The following is a 6,014-nucleotide window of genomic DNA, read 5'->3' as shown; positions in this document are numbered from 1 at the left end:
TTAACTACCCTCGGCCTTAAACTGTCTCACCGGTGGAAGAGTTCTAGCAGACAGTTGGACAGCCTCTAGTCTCTAGTGCTCTGCACGCTCCTCTAGTGCTCTGCACGCTCCTCTAGTGCTCTGCACGCTCCTCTGGTGCTCTGCACGCTCCTCTGGTGCTCTGCACGCTCCTCTAGTGCTCTGCACGCTCCTCTAGTGCTCTGCACGCTCCTCTAGTGCTCTGCACGCTCCTCTGGTGCTCTGCACGCTCCTCTAGTGCTCTGCACGCTCCTCTAGTGCTCTGCACGCTCCTCTGGTGCTCTGCACGCTCCTTTAGTGCTCTGCACACTCCTCTGGTGCTCTACACGCTCCTCTAGTGCTCTACACGCTCCTCTGGTGCTCTGCACGCTCCTCTGGTGCTCTGCACGCTCCTCTGGTGCTCTGCACGCTCCTCTGGTGCTCTGCACGCTCCTCTGGTGCTCTACACGCTCCTCTGGTGCTCTGCACGCTCCTCTAGTGCTCTGCACGCTCCTGCGGCTGTGAGAAGAGGCTAGACAACCTTCAAATCTTTTCAGTTCCCCAGAATACTATAGTCCACCTGAGGTTAGACCGGTTTAGAACGGGGATGGACTGTGTTGAACTGGTTCAGACCAGTTAGGATAAGGGTGGCGATAGTTATTGAAGTCTTCTCTTTCCTGTGTATTATAGACATAATTATGATGCTTATAAAAGTCTTATTTTGACTGAGACAAATCTCTATTATGGAGAGAGTCTGTCTGTCTCGGTCTGTTGGGTGTACCCCTGGTTAGGTCTGTTTATATAAAGTGTTATTGTAAGTGTTTCTCCTCCTCTGGGTGGGGTTCTTATCTGAATGGGAAATAAGACTCAAGACACTGATTCAACTGGTAATTACTGTTGCCACAGTCTTAATCTGCCTGGCTAGACAAAGGGTATGTGTGTGTCTGTGTCGCAACCCACCAGCTCTTTATTTCCCTCTCGCTGCCTCGTTTATCTGTCTCTGTCTATTCCTCGATCTCTGGGAGAATCTCAATTGCATACTCCTTGCATCCTCACTCATTGCCTCCTACTCAAAATCCATTGGATGAAAAAGCCATAGGTTTAACCCCTCTGGCCTTCTCCATCGCCCATGTACTATTGTCATTACATTAATGTGTTACAGATTACAAAGAGCTTCACTGCCCAAGATTAGAGGTGCACCCACACACTTTAGCCTAGGCTACTAAATAATGATAAACTAGACTATAACACTTTAAAATCGGTGTGGTTAAATCCGTTATGTTGCATCCCTCTAGCCTGAGCTTCAAACAACAACCTTTTCATTCGCTGCCAAAGAACGAGCGTAATAGTTTCAGCCTATTTGGATCATTATTCCTTACTGTGTAATTATAGATGCATGTGCTGTTGGCAACAGGTGGGAGTGGCCGTCTCTCTCTCTCTCTCTCTCTCTCTCTCTCTCTCTTTCTCTCTCTCTCTCTCTCTCTAAGGTTCTTTCTCTGGCGCGAGACAGACGCGGCTGTTATTATACCACCACCAGACTGCAGGAGGCTGCGGCAACACAGATCGCGTGCTTTTTTTTTCTAAACGGATAAACAGACAGATAAAATAATAACATAATAACAACGGACGAGTAGCTGTTATAATCACCGTCCGGTAAGTCTGGAATATATTGTTGCCTGGTGGTAATAGGATTATTGTTTTTTCTTGTTTTATTATTAGTTAACGAGTCCCATGTATTTAAAGGCAGATCATCCTCTCTTGCGCTAGAGACAACCTACTGCAACACTGTCACGGTAAAACAGTAGTTTACTGGGCTATTCTACAAATAGATAAATAAAACGACGACTGACTGACTATTCGTTAGTATTCATGAATAGGCTGTAGGTTGACCATTGAACACTCTGATCATAACAGTTGATTGAATGAAGATTGATAGATTGCGTTTGCTGCTGTGTAGAGCCGTCATTGTCTCCGGAGTGACCGACCGTTAAATTGACCGGGAGATTTCTAGATTTACCAGATCTATCTAACGGTCTGTTTGTTTCAGGGTCCGCTCTTTTTTGATTATGTTGGGTATGTGACAGCCCGGGAATATGTGGGTACATAGCATAGCCTACATATATCTCTCTCGCGCTCCCTCTCGTTCCCCCCTCTGTCCACGAATAGCCTGGTTGCTGTATTAGGTTAGATATTGCATTGGTGCTGTGATAGGTCTTGGTGCTGGGGTAGGTCAACTGCTTCTGGGATTGGTGCTGGTGTATTGGGTTGAAGATTTGTATCCGTGCCTGGTGTATTGGTGCTCAGCTTGGATGGGAGGCCTATTGGTGCTGGTGTATAGCTGGTGATGATGATGGGGTGATGCTGGGAGAGAATGAATGAACAACGGAGACAACAGAGAGTCACTGTTAAGTTTAACACTGTTTATTTATAGACACACACATACTGTCTGTAGCCCTTGCCTAAGGTCATTGTTAAGCCTACTGTACAGGGCAGATGGTGTATAGTAGGCCATATAACAATAAGAATGGGTAGAACGGGAATCCCCTTTCAACGTCAGGCATTGTGAGTGTATGAGTTTACCAGTCATTGACAAGGTCAGGGGTTCCATGTCTGTTCTACTCAGTCTAATTCTACGGTTTAGGCTACTCTCCAAAGTACAGAATCATTCTACTTCTACTAGTCAACTGGCATTAATGATACATTAATACAAACATCGAAACATCATCCACTGTATCCATGCAGATGATGAGCAAAACATCACATCTTCCTTCATAACTCTTTTCTCGCTCTCTCTGTCCTTTCTGGGTTAGTGGTTTTGTTGGTCCAGTTCTCTCAGGGTTTTATTGACCTTGCATCCTATAGCTGCTGGTACAACACCAGCCCATCCTACCATATACAGTATGTCTGACTGTTTGTTGCTGTTTGTTTCCTGCTGTGTTTCTACAGGGTTTGTGTGTGTAATGAGTGAGCTGTAAGAATTTCCTCTTGTAGGACAATAAACCTCAATCTAATCTTTACCTGGACCTCAGATCAGCTTAGTCACTGTCTCTTTCTCTCCTTTTTACATCAAATCTCTTTTTTTAAATTTTTACCATAGAGAGCATTAATACATTGACCCGGTATGGCACCTTCACGATTTGCCTAAATGTACCTGTTTGGGTAGCCTACCTGATTGGTTGATTGTTTGTCTGATAGGTAGTAGGCCTTCAGCTCTCCTATATTTACCCTCATCTCTTTCCCTAGTCTTAATATCTTCTATCCTATCCACTCTAACCGGAAGACAAGTACTCCCTCTCTCCCTTCCTCCTTCCCCCACCCCTCTTTCTCTAACTACCTTCAGGTCTTAGGTCAGTGCACAGGATGGAGTGTTAGATCAGTGGAGACAGTGTATAGTGTTGTAGATGGAGTGTTAGATCAGTGGAGACAGTGTAGAGTGTTGTAGATGGAGTGTTAGATTAGTGGAGACAGTGTAGAGTGCTGTAGATGGAGTGTTAGATTAGTGGAGACAGTGCAGAGTGCTGTAGATGGGGTGTTAGATTAGTGGAGACAGTGTAGAGTGTTGTAGATGGGGTGTTAGATTAGTGGAGACAGTGCAGAGTGCTGTAGATGGGGTGTTAGGTTAGTGGAGACAGTGTAGAGTGTTGTAGATGGGGTGTTAGATTAGTGGAGACAGTGTAGAGTGCTGTAGATGGGGTGTTAGATTAGTGGAGACAGTGTATAGTGCTGTAGATGGGGTGTTAGATCAGTGGAGACAGTGCAGAGTGCAGTAGATGGGGTGTTAGGTCAGTGGAGACAGTGTAGAGTGCTGTAGATGGGGTGTTAGATCAGTGGAGACAGTGTAGAGTGCTGTAGATGGGGTGTTAGATCAGTGGAGACAGTGTAGAGTGCTGTAGATGCAATATTAGATCAGTGGAGACAGTGTAGAGTGCTGCAGATGGGGTGTTAGATCAGTGGAGACAGTGTAGAGTGCTGTAGATGGGGTGTTAGATCAGTGGAGACAGTGTAGAGTGCTGTAGATGGAACATTAGATCAGTGAAGACAGTGTAGAGTGCTGCAGATGGGGTGTTAGATCAGTGGAGACAGTGTAGAGTGCTGTAGATGGGGTGTAAGATCAGTGGAGACAGTGTAGAGTGCTGTAGATGGAACATTAGATCAGTGGAGACAGTGTAGAGTGCTGTAGATGGGGTGTTAGATCAGTGGAGACAGTGTAGAGTGCTGTAGATGGGGTGTTAGGTCAGTGTAGACAGTGTAGAGTGCTGTAGATGGGGTGTTAGATCAGTGGAGTCAGTGTAGAGTGCTGTAGATCGAATATTAGATCAGTGGAGACAGTGTAGAGTGCTGCAGATGGGGTGTTAGATCAGTGGAGACAGTGTAGAGTGCTGTAGATGGGGTGTTAGATCAGTGGAGACAGTGTAGAGTGCTGTAGATGGAACATTAGATCAGTGGAGACAGTGTAGAGTGCTGTAGATGGGGTGCATGATCAGTGGAGACAGTGTAGAGTACTGTAGATGGAATATTAGATCAGTGGAGACAGTGTAGAGTGCTGTAAATAGAACATTAGATCAGTGGAGACAGTGTAGAGTGCTGTAGATGGGGTGTTAGGTCAGTGGAGACAGTGTAGAGTGCTGTAGATGGGGTGTTAGATCAGTGGAGACAGTGTAGAGTGCTGTAGATGGAATATTAGATCAGTGGAGACAGTGTAGAGTGCTGTAGATGGAATATTAGACCAGTGGAGACAGTGTCGAGTGCTGTAGATGGAATATTAGATCAGTGGAGACAGTGTAGAGTGCTGTAGATGGGGTGTAAGATCAGTGGAGACAGTGTAGAGTGCTGTAGATGGAATTTAAGATCAGTGGAAACAGTGTAGAGTGCTGTAGATGGAATATTAGATCAGTGGAAACAGTGTAGAGTGCTGTAGATGGGGTGTTAGATCAGTGGAGACAGTGTAGAGTGCTGTAGATGGGGTGTTAGATCAGTGGAGACAGTGTAGAGTGCTGTAGATGGAACATTAGATCAGTGGAGACAGTGTAGAGTGCTGTAGATGGGGTGTTAGATCAGTGGAGACAGTGTAGAGTGCTGTAGATGGAATATTAGATCAGTGGAGACAGTATAGAGTGCTGTAGATGGAATATTAGATCAGTGGAGACAGTGTAGAGTGCTGTAGATAGAACATTAGATCAGTGGAGACAGTGTAGAGTGCTGTAGATGGGATGTTAGATCAGTGGAGACAGTATAGAGTGCTGTAGATGGAATATTAGATCAGTGGAGACAGTATAGAGTGCTGTAGATGGAATATTAGATCAGTGGAGACAGTGTAGAGTGCTGTAGATAGAACATTAGATCAGTGGAGACAGTGTAGAGTGCTGTAGATGGGGTGTTAGATCAGTGGAGACAGTATAGAGTGCTGTAGATGGGGTGTTAGATCAGTGGAGACAGTATAGAGTGCTGTAGATGGAACATTAGATCAGTGGAGACAGTGTAGAGTGCTGTAGATGGAACATTAGATCAGTGGAGACAGTGTAGAGTGCTGTAGATGGGTTGTTAGATCAGTGGAGACAGTGTAGAGTGCTGTAGATGTTTGTTCGGTGACCTGGTTTTAAGTAGACTAGATACAGTATGTTAGTGTTTAAAAAGGAGCTGGATGCAGCTCAGTGTTGATGGATGGAGCTCAGTGTTGATGGATGGAGCTCAGGGCTGGAGAAGGGAGGCCATTTTGGATGTGTCCAAAGATACAGTAGGGCCTAGATTCAAATCGGACCATGGGAGATCGTGATAGCTAGTGACATTTAAAGGTAATTCATTTCCAGTTGAGCCAGCATATGCAGCTTGTACTGTGAATGCGGTTTTCCAAACGCGGATACGTAGCCTTTAAAAGGTTCATAGCTGAAAGGGGCAATTGGATTGAATCTAGTCCTAGGTCTACTAGCTTTCCTCTGGTAAATCCTGGTCTGTTGGTAAACTTATGAATTGCCTACATCATCTACTAAAGTCTCTCTAAGCTTATGTTTTGGGTTGTG

This window comes from Oncorhynchus mykiss, chromosome 24 (genome assembly GCF_013265735.2).
Source record: "Oncorhynchus mykiss isolate Arlee chromosome 24, USDA_OmykA_1.1, whole genome shotgun sequence".
Lineage (NCBI taxonomy): Eukaryota > Metazoa > Chordata > Actinopteri > Salmoniformes > Salmonidae > Oncorhynchus > Oncorhynchus mykiss.
Note: the sequence above shows the minus strand (reverse complement) of the source record.